Genomic DNA, 20,048 nt, shown 5'->3' on the forward strand with positions numbered 1-20,048 from the left:
ATTTATATTTGGAAATTCTGGAAGGACCTTGAATGAGTCAGGGGCGGGCTGGTGTTTTTTAACTGTGTGCCCAGAGAGAGTGTTTTGACTATCCAAGAGTCAGGTAAGCACATGTATGGAAAGGTTCTGTCCATTTTTTCCTGAATATTTTCTATGATGAAGAACAGTCATTTGTATTTTTAAGTAGCCTTGTGCCTGCTGCAGATGGAATGCTCGGCCTTCTACTGGTGGAAGGATTATTCCCTGTGCCAGGTTTCTGCATCGATGTCCAATTCTAAGACCATGGGTGGAATTCTCCCATTCCACCTGCCACGAGAATCATAACGGGTGGGACACGGACCATGCAAAAATCCATTGACCTCGGGTGGGATTTTCTGGCCTTGTGGCGAGCGTGGCCGAAAAATCCTGCCCCATGGACACACTGTTAAATGATTCTCCAATTTGGGCCTTCCTGCATACTCTTTGGACCAATTGGATGAAGACTATTGAGTTCCAGGGGCTCAAACTGTCTCTGAAAGGCAGCAGATTTATTTTGCTCTTTATTTAATAGTCCTGAGTATCCTTAGATTTGAATTACCAGATAAGCTTCCTTTTTCCTTTTTGGTTTATCTCGATGTTGTTGCTACAAGGTCAGTGTTTAAGGACCTCAGTGAACTGTTGATGTGAGGTTGGAATTATTGCTCCAGAAATGGCTAATTACCAAAGAGTGATTAAGGAGCGTACTGAGCATTTAATGCTTTTGAGTGTTTATTAGTTGGCAATCGGTCTTTCTTTTGTTTATTTTACAAAGCCTTCACAGATATCGGGCATTCAATTAGACCAGTATCCAGGATACGTGAGCACCGAGCGTGACCCACAGGTTGTACAAGCAATTACATTATGCACATACATATCAATATTGGATCAAGATACATGAGTCCATCCTTATCGAATTAGAGTGTTTCAGCCATCATTGGAGTCCTGAAGGAGACCTGCAATCTGTTTTTCTCTGTCGGATCTTATTTTGTATGTTTGTTTCCACATCTTTGTTGCCTTAGCCCTATTAATAAGAACATAAGAACATAAGAAATAGGAGCAGGAGTAGGCCATCTAGCCCCTCGAGCCTGCCCCGCCATTCAATAAGATCATGGCTGATCTGAAGTGGATCAGTTCCACTTACCCGCCTGATCCCTATAACCCCTAATTCCCTTACCGATCAGGAATCCATCTATCCGTGATTTAAACATATTCAACGAGGTAGCCTCCACCACTTCAGTGGGCAGAGAATTCCAGAGATTCACCACCCTCTGAGTGAAGAAGTTCCTCCGCAACTCTGTCCTAAACTGACCCCCCTTTATTTTGAGGCTGTGCCCTCTAGTTCTAGTTTCCTTTCTAAGTGGAAAGAATCTCTCCATCTCTACCCTATCCAGCCCCTTCATTATCTTATAGGTCTCTATAAGATCCCCCCTCAGCCTTTTAAATTCCAACGAATACAAACCCAATCTGCTCAGTCTCTCCTCATAATCAACACCCCTCATCTCTGGTATCAACCTGGTGAACCTTCTCTGCACTCCCTCCAAGGCCAATATATCCTTCCGCAAATAAATTAATGATGGCCCATCTTGTGTGAACGGAATATCACTCGAGCTGGACTACTGTTTGATGGACAATGGTAGCCCTCATCTCATCTGTGTGACTACTCTTCATATGTGGCCTACTGTCACGAGACTATTAATCCAGAAACTCAGTGAATACTCTGGGGACCCGGGTTTGAATCCCAGCACTGCAAATGGTGGAATTTGAATTCAATAAAAAATATATGTAATTAAGAATCTAATGATGTCCATGAAACCATTGGTCGACTGTTGGAAAAAACACATCTGGTTCTCTAATGTCCTTTAGGGAAGGAAATCTGCCACCCTTACCTGGTCTGACCTACATGTGACTACAGAGCCACAGCAACTGCCCTCTGAAATGGCCTAGCAAGCCACTCAGTTCTAAGGCAACTAGTGATGGGCAATAAATGCTGGCCATCCAGCGAAGCCCATATCCCATGAATGAATAAAAAAAACAATAAAACCAATGCTTGTACCAACTGACTCAAGAACAGCCTCTTCCCTGATGCCATCAGACTTTTGAATGGACCTATCTTATATTAAGCTGATCTTTTTTCACACCCTAGCTAGACTGTAACATTACATTCTGCACCCTCTCCTTTCCTTACCCCTATGGTGTGAATGGTGTGTTCTGTGTATAGCGCGCAAGAAACAATACTTTTCACTGTATCCCAACACATGTGACAATAATAAATCAGATCAAGTCAATAAAATGTTTGGTGTATTGGGAAAGCTTTCGGTCAATGTCAAAGAGCATGCAAGAGTCCAGCATCAATCTATTTGGAGTCTACCTTTTCCAGTGTGGAAATGGTGGCTGACTCTGTTTAGCCAGCTGTAGACCCAACCATGATGCACCATCTGATGGCCACTGTGCTAGCTTCAGTTGAAACCCCAGCAGCAGTCACCCAATGTCTGAGTGTTGCAGTGGCATGCGAACATACTAAATTGGAGCAAAGGTAGGTCGTACAGTCCCTCAAGTCTGCTCCACAATTCAATAAGATCATGGTTGATCTGTTTGTGTTTTGAGTTCCACATTCCCATCTACTCCTGGTAACCTTTGGTTCCCTTGCTGAACAAGAATCCATCTCTGCCTTAATAATATTCAGTAACCCCACTTCCACTGCCTTCTGAGGCAGAGAGTTCCAAAGTCACAAAGCCCTCTGAGAAAAAAAAATCTCCTCATCTCTTTCCTAAAAGGGTGATCCCTAATTATAAAACAGTGTCCCCTAGTTCTGGACTCACCCACAACCGGAAGCGTCCTTTCCACCTCCAGCTTGTCAAGGCCATTCAGGATCTTCTATACTTTAATCAAAGTCGGCACGGTAGCACAGTGGGCACGGTAGCAAAGTCGGCACGGTAGCACAGTGGTTAGCACTGCTGCTTCACAGCTCCAGGGACCTGGGTTCGATTCCCGGCTTGGGTCACTGTCTGTGTGGAGTTTGCACATTCTCCTCGTGTCTGCGTGGGTTTCCTCCGGGTGCTCCGGTTTCCTCCCACAGTCCAAAGATGTGCAGGTTAGGTTGATTGGCCATGCTAAAATTGCCCTTAGTGTCCTGAGATGCGTAGGTTAGAGGGATTAGTGGGTAAATGTGTAGGGATATGGGGGTAGGGCCTGGGTGGGATTGTGGTCGGTGCAGACTCGATGGGCCGAATGGCCTCTTTCTGTACTGTAGGGATTCTATGATTCTATGAAAGTCAGCCCTCACTCTTACAAACTCCTCAGAAATCTCAGACTATTGCCGTGCAAAGTCAGCTTGCTATCCTGCCAGTGTGTAAATGGGCTCGTGGACTTTCACAATCCAGCAACCTGTCCTCCAGCAGATCATTCAGTTTGCTGAGGTGTTGCTCCAGGGTGATAGCAATGGTTTTATGGAGGATGACCCTGCTGTCCTCTTGTAGGAAAATGGCATCCATCCTCTTGCTGCCCTTGTTGTCAGCCTTGTTAAGGGCCAGAGCTGCTCGAGATCACCCTCCAAGACCATCTGCATGCAGTCATAAAATCCTACAGTGCAGAAGGAGGCCACTAGGCCCATCGAGTCTGCACCGATAACAATCCCACCCAGCACTGTAACTTTTACCCTGTTAATCCCTCTGACACTAAGGGCCCTATTTTACCATTTTGATTCTAAGTGCTGAGTGGACTTGAAACTGGGAGTGTTCCAGATCCGACTTTTAGACCTGTTCTCAGGCGCCCCCATACGCACTCTGCCTGCAAAAATATCAGCGAGTCCGAATCTTAACAGGCCTGTGGGAGTGGCTTAACGCATCCAAAATCCTGCAGCTCCGATCAGTGCCTCCAGCTGCACATGCGCAAAAAAATGATAGAATGCCGCTCCCCTGCCACATCCCTCCCGGGCTGGATAATGCCTCCCCCTGGCCCCCACAGACATTGCCCCACCCCCATAACATTACTGACTCCCTTATCCCCCCACCCTGCCCGATACCAGACCGATTGTGAGCCTCTCCCCCCTTCCCCCCCACTGATCTCAGGCAGAGCGGCAGTGGACCCCCCTTCCCTCCCTCCCCCCCCCCCCTCCCCTCCCCCTCACTGATCTCAGGCAGAGTAGCAGCGGACCCCCATTCCCCCCTCGGCTGATCTCAAGCAGAGAGCCGTCGGACGTTCAGCACATACCTCCTCACTAACTGGAGCACCCGAATCGGACTTTTGTGGAGCATGTCTGTTTTGCGCCGATTCTGGATGGGCGAACGCGGTGGTAAAGGGGGAAGTGCCGGGAAGGTTGGGCATGCAGCCCATTAAGTCAATTTAAATGCATGCATTTCGGGTGCGGTCCCGATCGTGGCCATTTTCGGGCCTTGGTAAAGGGGGAGCCAGCGCGGAGGCGGGCGCAGATCACACTACTCGCCTCACGCCCGACTTTACCAAGCTTTCGCACCTGAAAACGGGCACAACGCAATGGTAAAATCGGGCCCTAAGGGATAATTGAGCATGGCCAATCCACCTAACCTGGGTAGAACATGCAAACTCCACGCAGTGACCCAAGTCCGGAATTGAACCTGGTTCCTTGACGTTGTGAGGCAGCAGTGCTAACCACTGTGCCACCATGCCTTCTCAATCCCCTCCACTGAACGTCAGCAGACATGATGCAGCCAGTGGAGTAACCAGTGTGGAAGAGCAGAAGCTCCCCATGAACTGCTGGGCTTTATTAATGTTGGAGCCGCAATGTCTGCATTCTAGTCTTTCAATAATAATCATAGCAATAATATTTCTTTTAAAGGGAAGGAAATCTGGTCTTCTGACATACAGCCTTAGGCGCAAATAATCTTAAAAAGGATTCAGACTTTAATAGCAAAGCACACTTCTATTTACAATTTTTTCTGCTTTATAATAAGAAGTTAAATTCTGGCCAAAGTTGTAGATTTTGTGGCTTTAAAGGGAAAGCATAATAATGCATTGCATGGTTAACATTGCCATCCTTTCAAAATGATGGATCACCTGATTGGACTGAAGCTATGGCAAAGAGGAAATGCTGGAAAATCTCAGGAGGTCTGGCAGCATCTGTAAGGAGAGAAAAGAGCTGATTTTTTTTTAATTGCAAAAATATACTTTATTCATTTAAAAAAACTCTCAAGTAAAACATTGCAAAACGACAGATCCAAAAGTTACAAACAGTGCAAAAAAAGAATAATTTTTACAGTACAATACAGTGCTTATTTACAAAACATTACATTCATTACATTTCATTACTTAAAACTATGTACATACATCAGAGTCTACTGTGTGCCGTTATTTTTCAGATTGGCACACAGTTACACAGGCCGAGGGTATTCTGCAGTTACCGGGCCCTCGGTCTGCCTCGGTTGAGATGCTTTACACGGTAGCCAAGCTGATGTTTCGAGTCCAGATGACCCTTTGTCAAAGCTAAAAGGCAGAGAAAGTGGGAGATATTTATACTGCAGGGTGAGGGAATGATAGATGAGTCATAGCCACAGAAACAAAAACAAGGGGAAAGGCTGCTATTGGCAGCCCATTGAAACAATAGAAGGTGTGAATGGCCAAACGGCAGAGAAGCTGAAAACTGAGGGTAAGCTGTGACAGATGAAGATGTGGGGGGAGGGGGGATGATGGGTGAGAGAGAGGTTAAAATGAGAAAATCGAGACTCGTCCCCACTATGACAAAGGGGTTGCATTAATGGTATAAATAGGAATGCAAGTGAACACAGTGTTCAAAGGTAACATAAGTTTACGTTTTAAGTATTAGCGTCACAAGTAAGCTTACATTAACACTGCAATGAAGTTATTGTGAAAATCCCCTAGTTGCCACACCCCGGCGCCTGTTCGGGTACACTGAGGGAGAATTTAGCACGGCCAATGCACCTAATCAGCACGTCTTTCAGAAAGTGAGAGGAAACCGGAGCACCCGGAGCAAACCCACGTAGACATGGGGAGAACGTGCAGACTCCGCACAGACAGTGACCCAAGCCGCCGCGAATTGAACCTCGATCCCTGGCGCTGTGAGGCAGCAGTGCTAAAAACTGTACCACCGTGTTGCCCAATATCTAATACAATACGTATGGAATATAATGGAAGGAAATTTGAACAGCAAGTCCCATTCAAGTGTCTTTAGTACTGTTGGTAGGTTTTTTGATTGGAAATGGACCCTCTCATCCTGTGACATGAAACATGCAGCCAACACGGGACAACTCTGCCACAATTGTGTCACTTCTTAAGTAAGAAGTTTAACAACACCAGGTTAAAGTCCAACAGGTTTATTTGGTAGCAAAAGCCACACAAGCTTTCGGAGCTCCAAGCCCCTTCTTCAGGTGAGCCTCACCTGAAGAAGGGGCTTGGAGCTCTGAAAGCTTGTGTGGCTTTTGCTACCAAATAAACTTGTTGGACTTTAACCTGGTGTTGTTAAACTTCTTACTGTGTTTACCCCAGTCCAACGCCGGCATCTCCACATCATCACTTCTTAAGGGCAGTGACCAAGTGAAATGTAAATGCTTTTTAAATGTCCAATGTAGCGTTGAATTGTTCTGTGTTTGATTATGTGGGTCTGTTTGCTTTTGATGCTCACTACGTTTGATTGGTTAAGGCTGGTGCGCGGACTCTGCTGTAGGAAGAGCAGGAAGCTAGAAATGAAACATGAGATGGACATTTTGAAACACTGATTAAAACCTGTTAGACACAGTGTCATCACTGCATAGCTTTGAAAGATATACCACCCGTCAGCAGTTTGATTTCTTCACTCTCTCCATTAAGCTATTTGTCTTTGAGACCAGCTGCCTGCATCGTTTTGCTTCTGAACACTGAAAGTGCTACTTGTTCTTGTATTTTGGACCCACCATTTGATATTTAAAACACAACTAAATGACAATGGAGCCACAGCAGAGCCTCAGGGAACCACAGATCAATTCACTTCTCAAAGTTTAATGTTTTTGAGCAATTTGATTGCCAATAATAAAATCCCAAGTGTGTGAATTATCACAACAAGAAACAAAAAAGTGCTGGAAATACTCGGCAGGCCAGGCAGCATCTGGGGCGAGAGAAACAGAGGCTGGAATTTTACCGTCCTGCCCACCACTGGAATCGGAGAGGGCGAGGGGTGGACCATGGAAAGATCTGTTGACCTGAAACAGAATTTTACGGTTTCGGGACCAGTGAGGCCATAACATCCCACCCAGTGTTAAGGTTTCAGATTGGTGGCCTTCCGTCAGAATCTAATGAAAATCTAATTGACCTTAAACGCTAACTTTGTTTCGCTCTCGACAGATACTGTCCGACTTGCTGAGTGTTTCCAACATTTTCAGTTCTTATTCCATATTTTGTTTCTGTTTTGTCTAAACTCTAGACTTTACTAAGTGTAAGTTAGATTCTTAAATACCAGGCATTCAACTCGCTGGAGCTGTTTGATTTCATGTATTCAGCTTCACAGAATAAATTCATCTTGATATCTACACAAGCAGAATTAACCTGGCATTAAAATCCAAATCTCAAGTAAAGCCTAACTAGAATCAGATAGAACGTTTCATAGAATCATAGAATCCCTACAATGAAGAAGGAATCCATTCTGCCCATCGGGCCTGCACTTACAATAATCCCACCCAGGCCCTATCCCCATTACCCCACGTATTTACCCTGCTAATCCCTCTGACACTAAGGGACAATTTAGCATGGCCAATCAATCTAAACTGCACACTTTTGGAGTGTGGGAGGAAACAGGAGCACCCGGAGGAAACCCATGCAGACACGGGGAGAATGTGCAGATTCTGCACATACAGTCATCCAAGGCCAGAATTGAACCGGGGCTCCTGGTGCTGGTGAGGCTGCACTGCTAACCACTGTGCCCCATTTGCATTTGTGTGGTGTAATCTAGAAATACAGCTCAGGGAAATTGATGAACATTCATTGTTTCTTTGGTCTATGAGCCTGAAGATATTCAGGCGAAAAGGTTGGGTGGATTGGCCATGCTAAATTGCCACTTAGTGTCCAAAGATGTGTAAGTTAGGTGGATTACCCATGGTAAATGCATGGGATTGCGGGGACAGGGTGGGGGAGCGGGACTGGGTTAGATGCCCTTTTGGAACATCAGTGCAGACTTGATGGACTGACTGGCCTCCTTCTGCAGTGTAGTGATTCTATGGAAAGATATGGCCATTGACAATGTGATGGCTACTGTGATGTACACTCGGCATACATGACTTCTACTCACGGACAGACAGTCTGTTGCATTATCAGCCCCGAAATATTCTGTTAATGAACAATGAACTGGAGTTCTGAACAAAGGAACACGAGGAGGCCACTCGGCCTATCGAACCTACTCTGCCATTCAATTAGTTCATGGCTGATCATCGACCTCAATGATACTTTTCCATGCTATCTCCATATCTCTTTATGTTATTAGTATCCAGAAATGCATCAATTCCTATCTTGAAAGTGCTCAATTATTGAGTGTCCCATAGATTCACCACCCTCTGAGTGAAGAGGTTCCTCCTCATCTCAGTATAAAGTGGCCTACCTCTTAATTTGAGACTGTGCCCCCTGGTTCTAATCTCACCAGCCAGGTGAAAAGTCTTATCTGCATCTACCCTGTCACACTCTGTAAGAATTTTGTAACTTTCAATGAGATCACCTCTCATTCTTCAAAACTCTAAAGAAATCCAGGCCCAGTTTCCTCAATCACTCTTCATAAAACAATCTTGCCATCCCAGGGATTAATCTGGTGAACTTCCATTGGACTTCACCTATGGAAAGTAAAGATCTGAAATGTTAACTTTGCCCTGCTGAAATTGCTCTTTCAAATTATGAACTCTAATCCATAGAATCTCTACAGTGCAGAAAGAGACTACTCAGCCCATCGAATCTGCAATGAAAGTACGAGGAATACCAAAAAAGCCCACTCCCTGTCCTATCCCATATCCCCATGTATTTACCATGGCTAATCCACCTGAACTATATATCTTTTGATACTAAGGGGCAATTAATCATGGCCAATCCACCTTGTCTACACATTTTTAGACACTAAGGCACAATTTAACATGGCCAATCCACCAAACATGCAAATCTTTGGACTGTGGGAGGAAACCCACGCAGACATGTGAAGAACGTGTAAGGCCGGAATCGAACCCAGGTCCCTGCTACCATGAGGCAGCAATGCTAACCACTGTGTCGCCATGCCACGCTTAGCTCAAAAGATCATGCTGAATCTTTGTCTACATTAATAAATGTCATCGACTTCAGGAAGCGTAAAGGAGAACATGTTCCTGTCTACATCAATGGGGACGAAGTAGAAAGGGTTGAGAGCTTCAGGTTTTTAGGTGTCCAGATCACCAACAACCTGTCCTGGTCCCCCCCATGCTGACACTATAGTTAAGAAAGCCCACCAATGCCTCTACTTTCTCAGAAGACTAAGGAAATTTGGCATGTCAACTACGACTCTCACCAACTTTAACAGATGCACCATAGAAAGCATTCTTTCTGGTTGTATCACAGCTTGGTATGGCTCCTGCGCTGCCCAAGACCGCAAGAAACTACAAAAGGTTGTGAATGTAGTCCAGTCCATCATGCAAACCAGCCTCCCATCCATTGACTCTGTCTACACTTCCCGATGCCTCAGAAAAGCAGCCAGCATAATTAAGGACCCCACACAGAATTCTGTCTTCCACCTTCTTCCTTCGGGAAAAAGATACAAAAGTCTGAGGTCACGTACCAGCCGACTCAAGAACAGCTTCTTCCCTGCTGCTGTCAGACTTTTGAATGGACTTACCTTGCATTAAGTTGATCTTTCTCTACACCCTAGCTATGACTGTAATACTACATTCTGCACTCTCTCGTTTCCTTCTCTATGAACGTTATGTTTTGTCTGTATAGCGCGCAAGAAACAATACTTTTCACTGTATGTTAATACATGTGACAATAATAAATCAAATCAAATCAAAAATGATAAAGCATATTTATTTCATGAGCAGAGAAGTCAAAGTAAGAATTATGTAAAGTTACAGGATGAAGCAGTCAATTTAGGGCTTTTCTTTCTTTATTGGCAAGAGAACATTTTAATGCTTAACATTAAGTAGATTAGTGCCTCTGCTGGAATAACGGGCAAAGGACTTCCATGCTGTGTTGGTTTATTAATGTTGCGAGATGCCTTTGCTTATTTTCACCACAATAACCAGATGTACTATTTTGCCAATCTTTTAGGTAAATGGAAATGTTGAAGGAGTAAGAAAATGCAATGCTGCAAATACTTCGAACTTAGTTCTTCTATTTTGGCTGGACTGTGAAACTGCTACTGAATGACTCGCAAACAGTGGTGCCCAGTACAAAAAGCAGACCCACAGGGCACATGTGAGTAGTCTTCATCTTACTAATTCAATATCTGTGGGGTTTCCAAAATTTTATAATTGCAGCTCTTGCTAAAAAATAAGTGTAGAGGGAATGGCATTCCAGGCAGATGATCAGCCATGATCTGTTTGAATGGTGGAGTGGGCTCAATGGACCAAAATGGCCGACTCCTTCTCCTACATTCCTAGACCTATAACTTATATGCAAGCAAAGTTTAAATAGAATAATAGAAAAGGAAGCAGCTTTCACAATCTCAGGACATGTTAAGCACTTTACAGCCACTGAAGTACTTTTGAAACATGGGCCGGAATTCTACGACCTCGCCCGTGGCTGGGATTCTCCGGTCTCGCTGCAGTGAATGGAAATTTGGCTGAGCGCCAAATTCTCCATTCTCGCTGGCAGGGAATCGGAGGATTCTGGCCATGATCTCTGTAGTAATACATTAAATTTAGTTTTGTTTTAATGATAGTATTATGCTTATGCAACCAGGGATATTGCCCATATTCTAGAATTACTTCCTGCCTGTCCTTTTATGTGCCTTTGTGTGCCTTCAACCATAAAAGAAGAAAGATTTGCATTTATATACATTTGGACATCCCAAAGTGTTTTATTCTTGAACTGTAGCCACTGTTATAATGAAGGAAATGCATCAGCCAATTTGAGTACAGAAAGCTCCCATGTGCATCCCCATTCTTTGTCAAATGATGGCAGCTCTATTGGAGCACTCAGGAACAGTTTAGCATCTCATGTGTAAGGCGGCATCACTGGCAGTGCAGCAGTCTCTCAGTACTGCATTTGTGTATCAGCCTAGAATTTTGTACTCAAGTCTTTGGAGTGGGACTTGAGCCACAACTTTCTGCCTCAAAAGGCAGAAAGTTGTGGCTCAAGTCCCACTCCAAAGACTTGCGATCGCTGATCGCAGTTTGTTGTAATGTGCTTTAAGAGGATAGCAGCTTGCTATCCAGCACTTTATCCAGGAGCAGGACACAGCCTTTCTGCTGATGTCCTCAATCTTTCTGTCCATATATATCTGTATCATATACAGAGAATTAATAAATTAATCCACAACACATTGGCACATCTCCTTATGAGCGATTGGTACCTTTATATCATTATAACACAGCGGCACAGTGGTCAGCACTGTTGCCTCACAGCGCTAAGGACCCATGTTCGATTCCAGCTTTGGATGATTGTGTGGAGTTTGCATGCTCTTCCCGTGTCTGCATGGGTTTCCTTCACATACTCCGGTTTCCTCTCACAATCCAAAGATGTGCAGGATAGGTGGATTGGCCATGCTAAATTGCCCTTAATGTCTAAAGATGTGTAACTTAAGGGGATCAGTAGGGTAATGTATGGGGTTACAGGAATAGGGCGGGATTGGGCCTGGGAAAGATGGTCTGCCAGAGAGTTGGTGCAGACTCGATGGGCTGAATGGCCTCCATCTGCACTGTGGGGATTCTATGAACACACATGTCAGCTGGCACCTGCAAATTGGGGTTTCCATTCAGCAAAGCTATTTACAGATCACCAGCAATTGATTTAATATCATTAGTAACCAATAAAAGTTAACTTGAGTAACAATATGAATCAACCATTGTTTTAAAATAAGGCTAGCGTCCTGTGTAAACCTACAATTCCCTGCAATTTTTCATCTATGTTATTATCAGCACTCCTTTAATAGCATACTCAACAAGGAGTTTCCTGCCAAAGGTAACATATTTAAATGACTTCTACTTCCTTGTGGTGAACTAAAAAGTCAATATATTGTTGGATGAAACAAGGTTTCCTGATGAAACAAAATGTCAGGAAGTTCATTTCAACTCTGCGGATTTGCTGTTTGATACCGAGATCCATTATAGGCCAGTGTAACTGATGAATACAGCACTCTCTGAAATGCATTTCCATGCCAGCTCAACCCCAGTCTTGGTCTTCATCCCATCTGAATAAATAGCACAGAACGTGACTGGCACAGTGGAAAAACCTCTGCCTCACAGTGCCAGGGACCTGGGTTCAATTCTCGGCTTGGGTCACTGTCTATGCGGAGTCTGCGCGTTCTCCCCATGTCCGCATGGGTTTCCTCCGGGTGCTCCGGTTTCTTCCCACAGTCCAAAAGACCTGCTGGTTAGGTGCATTGGCCATGCTAAATTCTCCCTTAGTGTACCTGAACAAGCGCCGGAGTGTGGCGACGAGGGGATTTTCACAGTAACTTCTTTGCGGTGTTAATGTAAGCCTACTTGTGACACTAATAAATTTTAAAAAGTGAATGGGTAATTCTGTTAGAGGACATGCATCTAAAGTTTTAAAGTTTATTAGTGTCACAAGTAGGCTTACATTAACACTGCAATGAAGTTACTATGAAAATCCCCTCGCTGTCACACTCCGGCGCCTGTTCGGGTACAGTGAGGGAGAATTTAGCATGGCCAATGCACCTGACCAGCATGTCTTTTGGACTGCGGGAGGAAACCAGAGCACCCGGAGTAAACCCACATCGACATGGGGAGAATGTGCAGACTCCGCACAGACAGTGACATGAGGTTGGAGTTGAACCCAGGTCCCTGGCATTGTGAGGCAGCAGTGCTAACCACTGTGCCACCGTGCTGCCCCATTTCTTGCATTGAGCTTGAAGGTGCGCTGTTTGCCCAGCATCCCAGGCAGTCGATGACTGATTGTCCTTCAAGAAACCTGTGTGGTAAAGCCCTGCTTTCCCATGGAGCTTTATCAGATTCCTTCAGTGCCTTGTTGTTCCATTAGAAGATGCAAAGCTAAACAAAGGTGAGCGGATTTGATTGCTGGGTACATTAAGCATACCGAGAATAGCAGCTCTAATTATCACATGCCTGGGTTTGCATTTTCAATCAAATTTACAAAACTATTGCTCAGTAACAGTTGACCCCCCCCCCCACACACACACACACACCACACACACAGTGGATTAGCTGAGTCACAAATTGTAATTTAAAAGGAATAAGTGCACTAAAGCTTTAATAATAATGGAACAATCCTGGCAATATTATAACAGAGAGAGAAAGAAAGGCATGCTAATTAGAAGATTAGCTGAACAACAAAGGGAAAAAAAACCCCAGCCAGCTCTGTGCCTACCATGAGATACTCATTCTAAACAGTACAAGAGTCAAGATGTCATGTTGCAGTTTTATAAAACTTTAGTTAGGCCGCACTTAGAGTGTTGCATTCAATTCTTGTTGCCACATTACAGGAAGGATGCGGGCGCAGAAGAGGTTTACCAAGACGCTGGCTGGATTAGAGGGTATGAGTTTACAGAGGGAATGGACAAACTAGAGTAGTTTTCTCTGGAGTGGCGGAGGCTGACAATCTTTCTCCCCCCCTGAGTTGAAATGTCGAATACCAGGGGCCATGCATTTAAGGTGAGGGGGGGAAAGTTCAAAGGAGTGCCCGGATATTTCAGTAGAGCCCGAATTAGGAGAGCATCAGACTTTTTTGGGCAGCACGGTGGCACAGTGGTTAGCACTGCTGCCTCACAGCGCCAAGGACCCGGGTTCGATTCCCGGTTTGGGTCACTATCTGTACGGAGTTTGCATGTTCTCCCTGTATTTGCATGGGTTTCTTCCGGGTGCTCCCTTCCTCCCACAGTCCAAAAGATGTGCAGGCTAGGTGAATAGGCCATGCTAAACTCTCCCTCAGTGTACCCGAACAGGTGCTGGAGTGTGGCGACTGGGGGATTTTCACAGTAACTTCATTGCAGTGTTAATGTAAGCCTACTTGTGACCAATAAATTAATTTTAAGGGGCAAGTTTTTTACACCGAGGGTAGTAGATGTCTGAAACGTGCTGCCAGGGGTGGTGGTGTAGACAGATACGATAGGGGCGTTTAGGAGGCTTTTAGATAGCACATGAATATGCAAGGAATAGAGAGATATGGACCAATGGTAGGCAGAAGGGATTAGTTTAATTTGGTGTCATGTTCAGCACAACATCATGGGCTGAAGAGCCTGCTCCTGTGTTGTATGTTCTGAAGATGCCCTTCCATTTCCCCCCACAGCTCAGCAGTTTCCTGGCTTCATGGCCAGAACTCGTAAGTCTAAGATAGCCTTCAGATAAACGTTTGGAAGCAGCAAATTAGCTGTTCTTACGCATGAGAGAAACACTTAAAGATAACCACACAACATGGCAGTCGGCCTGGGGCACAGTAATTGCCATAGGGCAGAGTTTTGCTCCGACCTGATCCTAAAACATTTACGCTTCCCAGAACTGACTGCCTATAGTTCAGCAGCCCAACAATGCTCCAGCTTGACTTGGTTTCAATCTGTCAGCGAACCATTGAGAGTTGAATGGAGTCAAATCTGTGCAAACATGTCACAAAGATGGAAAGGCGCATCTGTAGAACTGAAGTGCAAATTTCAAGCACTGAACATCATTGTTTTCATACCCTTTCCGTAACAAATACAGAAATAAATCTTTTGAATAAATTTTCACTGCCGAATCTTGAGATGATTATTGTGTGGAACCTCAGAACACGTTTATATTCCCTCAATGTTGAACGATGATGTTAATCTTCGAGCAGGTTCGAGGCATTCTGTGCTAATCCGGCAAAACGCTGCAATGTAAAATGATGCATCTCAAGTGTGCATCCAGAATTTCACACACATTGAGATCCGGATCTGAACTCGGTTGGCACAGTGGTTAGCACTGCTGCTAGGGACCTGGGTTCGATTCCTGGCTTGGGTCGCTGTCTGTGTGGAGTTTGCACATTCCTTCTGTGTCTGTGTGTGTTTCCTCCCACAGTCTGAAAGACGTGCTGGTCAGGTGCATTGACCCGAACAGGTGCTGGAGTGTAGCGACTAGGGGAATTTCATGGTAACTTCATTGCAGCGTTAATGTAAGCCTTACTTGTGACTAATAAATAAGCTTTACTTTTTAGAAAGGCTTCCTTCACAAGGAGAAGCAGACAATGGTTCACCCCATGCCACACTTGCACATCCAAGTGCCTGTTTATCCAAATGAAAAGTTCTGAGGCAGGTCTCCTGCATGTTTTATTTGGGCAGAATATAGTGTGTGACACAAAACACCCTCAGAGGAGAGGAAGGAGGAAAAGGTATTAAACACGGAAAGAAGTTGGAATCTTGGTAGGTTTTCTTTATTATCTTAACGAGGAAATGAACATTCTGCAGCAAGTTATTTGGCACCTCGGCATTGTCCATCTGCCAAGTAGTGTCAGGAAAGGTAAAACCTTCCACACTATATTTATCTGCAGAGAGCACATCAAGTCAATTTCTCAAAGACTTGAATGGGTCAACTGTCTACTTTATAGAAACATCAAAAATAAAACAAAAGCTTATATTTCTGCCTTGTTTGGCAGTTTGACAATCCGAGACATTTCCTCTGTGTGAAAAGTCTCATTACTGTAAACTATAACCGGTTCCAGTCACAGCTCTCATTAGGGATTGGATAGAGGACAGAGAGGAGCGTTCCAACAGGCAGCAAAGTGAAATGAGCAAGAAAGGACGAGTAGGTTGTAAAGTGGATCAATAAGTACACTGTTCCTTCACTTCTGCCTCCCAGGGGTACATTGTTGTTTTAGGGGTGGCTTCCGGAGGTTGGGGACGGTTCCCTGGGACACCCCAGGAGGGGGATTTTTCTCCCCCCCCCCCTCCTCCACAGCATTTTTCACGGCCTTGGGAGATGGTGTGTCACTCACTATCAATGGGATCTTATGACCCTGCCGTTGTCAACAGTTGAACGCACTCCTTGCTACTGGACAACCTGGGGTGGAGGTGCACCAGCGGGGAGACAATAACCCCCCGCCCCAGGCATGAACAACAGCAAGATTTTGGCACCAGTATGGAAGAAAACGGCAGCTCATTGGGATTGTGACTGGGGCACTCTCTTAACCGGCATGAGGACAGGTTCCTTGAGCAGTCTCTTGAAACTGCAGGGCCTATTGAAGGCCTTCTGGCTTGAGAGGCACAGCAGAATGCAGCAGCAGCTAAATAACTTTGAGGACATTTCAGCCTAAAGGCTGCCTCTCACCAGTTTTTAATAACATTTAATCAAAATGTAGAACAAAATGACTATTTTGAAGAAAAGCAGGGGAGTTACCTGTGGCATCCTGGCCAATATTTATCCCTCAATCAACATCACAAAAACAGATTATTTGGTTGTTGTCACACTGTTTGAGGGAGCTTGCTGTGCATAAATTGGCTGCCTTCTTTCCTATATTACAACAGTGACTATACTTCAAAAGTACTTGATTAGCTGTAAAATGCTGGGACAGCTTGTGGTTGTGTAAAGTGATATATAAATGCAAAATGCTCTTTTCTATTCAGTCTTCGCGCACGCATGCACACACACACATGCACACATGCGCATGTGCACAAACACACGCACAGACGCACACGCACACACACACACACACACACACACGTGAAAGAGTATAGAATCATATCCTTATCCACATGCAATATAAGCAATACAATTGCTAACTCTCAAACTACATCAATGTAAAAGGCTCAACATGATAGTACAGAGGGCATGGAGGCTACAGAGAGCAGGAAGATCTCAATGCATTCCTTGGCACTGCCAGGTTGACTAAATTCAGGTAATGTGGACCCCGTGCTGCTGTGAACTTCAGCACCTCTGGGTTAGGTGCAGGAAAATCAGCCTGTCACTTAATTGTGACCATTGCCTCTCTGCCTGCTATGTCAGATAGCCGGGCTCAGTTAAATTAACCACAGCTACTTAGTAACAGCGCTTGCAGATGAATAATGCTGATTTCAATGAGATTCTTAAGGGCTACAACAAGTGAGTGGTGCCTTCAGGAGGCATGGGAGAGAAAACTGCTAAGGGAAATTCAGAAAGCCCTCAAGCCTTTATTGTGCACCTGAAACATTTGTTGAATGCCATTCAAAATCAATGGATGCTTTCCTGTGCAATGAAGCAGTTAATTATAATATTGCTGGATGTTGATGGTTTCTCTGTGGAAATGTTTATCGTGGTATGAGCAACATTTGTCTCAGATGTATAAAAACGCAGAGTCAAGTAATTTGCCTTTGCATCTCTTTTTGAAAACACTACTGGGCTTGGAGATGTGATTAAAAAATGATGGGTGGAATTCTCCCAAGTGCCCGCTGGCGTGGTCGATGGCAGGTGTGGGGTGAGAATGTGGCAGGAGGCCCAGAAATCGGTTTCACGTCAACGTGAATGGGACCTTCCAATGGTGTCCATCATGGTGGGTCGGAAACCCCAGCAATGCTTGGCGTGAACCGCACTTGCATCCCATTAATGAGATGCCGATGTAGGCCTGATTCTCCGGGATGCCGGTGGGAAGACGCGTTCGGGAACAATGTGACATGCAGATGTCGGAACTCATCTGAACGATGCGTGGGACTGCCTCCAGAGTTCACAATGGAGCCTGTCAGCAACCCAGGACCCTGAAATACCACAGCATTGGGTGAGGGGTGGGGGGGAGCATCTGCAGATGGACCTTCCAGATTAGGTGTCCGGGAGGGGATCCATCTTCCAGCCTCAGAATGTTATCAGTGATCTATCTTTGTTCTCAAGAGGTCCATCTTCAGGTCTTGGAGTGTCCCCGGAGATCTATCTTCATTTTCAGGAAGTCCACCTTTTTTCAATGGTGGGTGTTATGGTTCAAGTTAGAAACTCCAAAATGTCTTATGAAGCCCGCCTGAATCATAAGTTTTGTATCTTGAATTTGGCTAGGATAAGCATGAGATGTTTCACTTCAGGTATGATTCAAGTGACCCACTAGGGAGCTTTTATCAAACAAAGTTTATTCAAGAATATAGTTAACATGTATAGTAAGAAAGTTAGCAAGAACTTTTATCAATTACAAACAAGAAACAAACAATAATGATAATGTATAACCCTTAATGAATATATATAGAATCCTATAGTGCAGAAGGAAGCCATTCGGCCCATCGAGTCTGCACCAACCACAATCCCACACACGGCCTATCCCCATAACCCTAGCTAGTCCCCTTGACACTAAGGGGCAATTTAACATTGCCAATCCAGCCAACTAGCACATCTTTGGAATGTGGGAGGAAACTGGAGTATCTGGAGGAAACCCGCGCAGACACGGGGAGGATGTGCAAACCGCACACAGACAGTGACCCAAGCCGGGAATCGAACCCGGGTCCCTGGAGCTGTGTGGCAACAGTGCGAACCACTGTGTCACCATGCTGCCCCAAGCTGCCCCACTCAAAACCAAAACCTCCCAGGGACAAAAGACCCTGTTCACAGGTTTAACACAGCACAGACTAATGCCCACTTGATACTGGGATCGAGGCCATTAGTTGAAGTCTGCAGTTCAATGCTCTTGACCCAGAGAGACTCTAGTCCAGCCCCCAAGAACAACAGATTTCCACCCTTCAGGAAACCAACGGAACTTTCAAAACAACAGGGAGAGAGGGAAAACACTTCTTTTTAGCTTGTTGTCCCTTCTAAACCCCAACTCCAACCAGCAGCTCCAAACTGAAGCTGAAAATCAATCCTTGTCACAGGACTTGCTCACATTTTAGTTTTTTCCTCCCAACAATGACAGCACCTAAGGCTGTGAGAATAAATTTAAAAAAAAGATACATTAACATCACATGGGTCAGTGACGTTGGGCGCCTTTTCTATATGACGCCCGGCAAGGATGACAGACAATGCGCCATCCAAGCTTGTCCCACCATTGATTCCAACGTGAAATACCTGATTGCATGATTAATGAGCTTAGGGCCAGAAGATTTGACTGGTCTCCACAGTGGGAAACACTCCATGTTCACACTCCTGCCCCGGAATATAGCCTCAAATTGGGAGAATTCCGCCAGATGAGTTTGTGACGATTATGATGACAGGCAATAAAGAATTCTGTGCAACATCTAGATTAACTCCTACAGAGGAATGATCTTCCAACTCCGCCGTGATACTCTTGATGATAGAATCCCCACAGTGCAGAGGAGGCCATTTGGCCCATCGAGTCTGCACTGACCACAATCCCACACATGCTCTATTCCCATAACCCCACATATTTACCTTGCTAACTCCCTGACATTAGGGGCAATTTAGCATGGCCACTCAACCTAACCCGCACATTTTTGGACTGTGGGAAGAAACCGGAGCACACAGAGGAAACCCACGGAGGCACGAGGAGAACATACAGACTCCACACAGACAGTGACCCGAGGCTGGAATTGAACCCGGGTCCGTGGTACTGTGAGCCAGCTGTGCTAACGACTGTGCCACCGTACTGCCCCAGTGTAGTCCAGTGTCAATCTTTAGCCTCACACATAAAGTATGCTCACTTAGGTGACCAGAGGGCAGGCTTTTCTGTTTTATTTCCTCATGTCAATTCTCTGGACAACATGATAGATTTGATAGCCGGCCATCTTTGATACAGCTGAGACAAACTGTCGCATGAAGGTCGACTTGACCTCATTAGAATTTCTTCAAAAATTCATATTGGCCTAAACCTCAGAATTCACACAATTCACATAGTTAGATGAGAATTCCAGCACCCTTTGAAAAACTGCAACATTTAGAGTTTGTCCACTTGAAAACAACTTAAATGACGTTATAATAAAATAAAAGCAAAATACCGCGGATGCTGGAATCTGAAACAAAAACAGAAAATGCTGGAAAATCTCAGCAGGTCTGACAGTATCTGTGGAGAGA

At 44.9% G+C, this 20,048-nt stretch overlaps 1 protein-coding gene across 2 annotated transcripts in view; it reads left to right on the plus strand.

Annotated features, from left to right (window-relative positions):
- The window catches only part of chrm3b (cholinergic receptor, muscarinic 3b), a 240,596-nt gene that overhangs the window by 113,575 nt on the left and 106,973 nt on the right, over positions 1-20,048 (plus strand). For both annotated transcript variants that reach the window (XM_078229606.1, XM_078229605.1), the window contains exon 2: positions 10,252-10,398. The gene's annotated coding sequence lies outside the window, so the exon portion shown is untranslated. The remainder of the gene's footprint in view (positions 1-10,251; positions 10,399-20,048) is intronic.

Source organism: Mustelus asterias, chromosome 15 (assembly GCF_964213995.1).
Source record: "Mustelus asterias chromosome 15, sMusAst1.hap1.1, whole genome shotgun sequence".
NCBI lineage: Eukaryota > Metazoa > Chordata > Chondrichthyes > Carcharhiniformes > Triakidae > Mustelus > Mustelus asterias.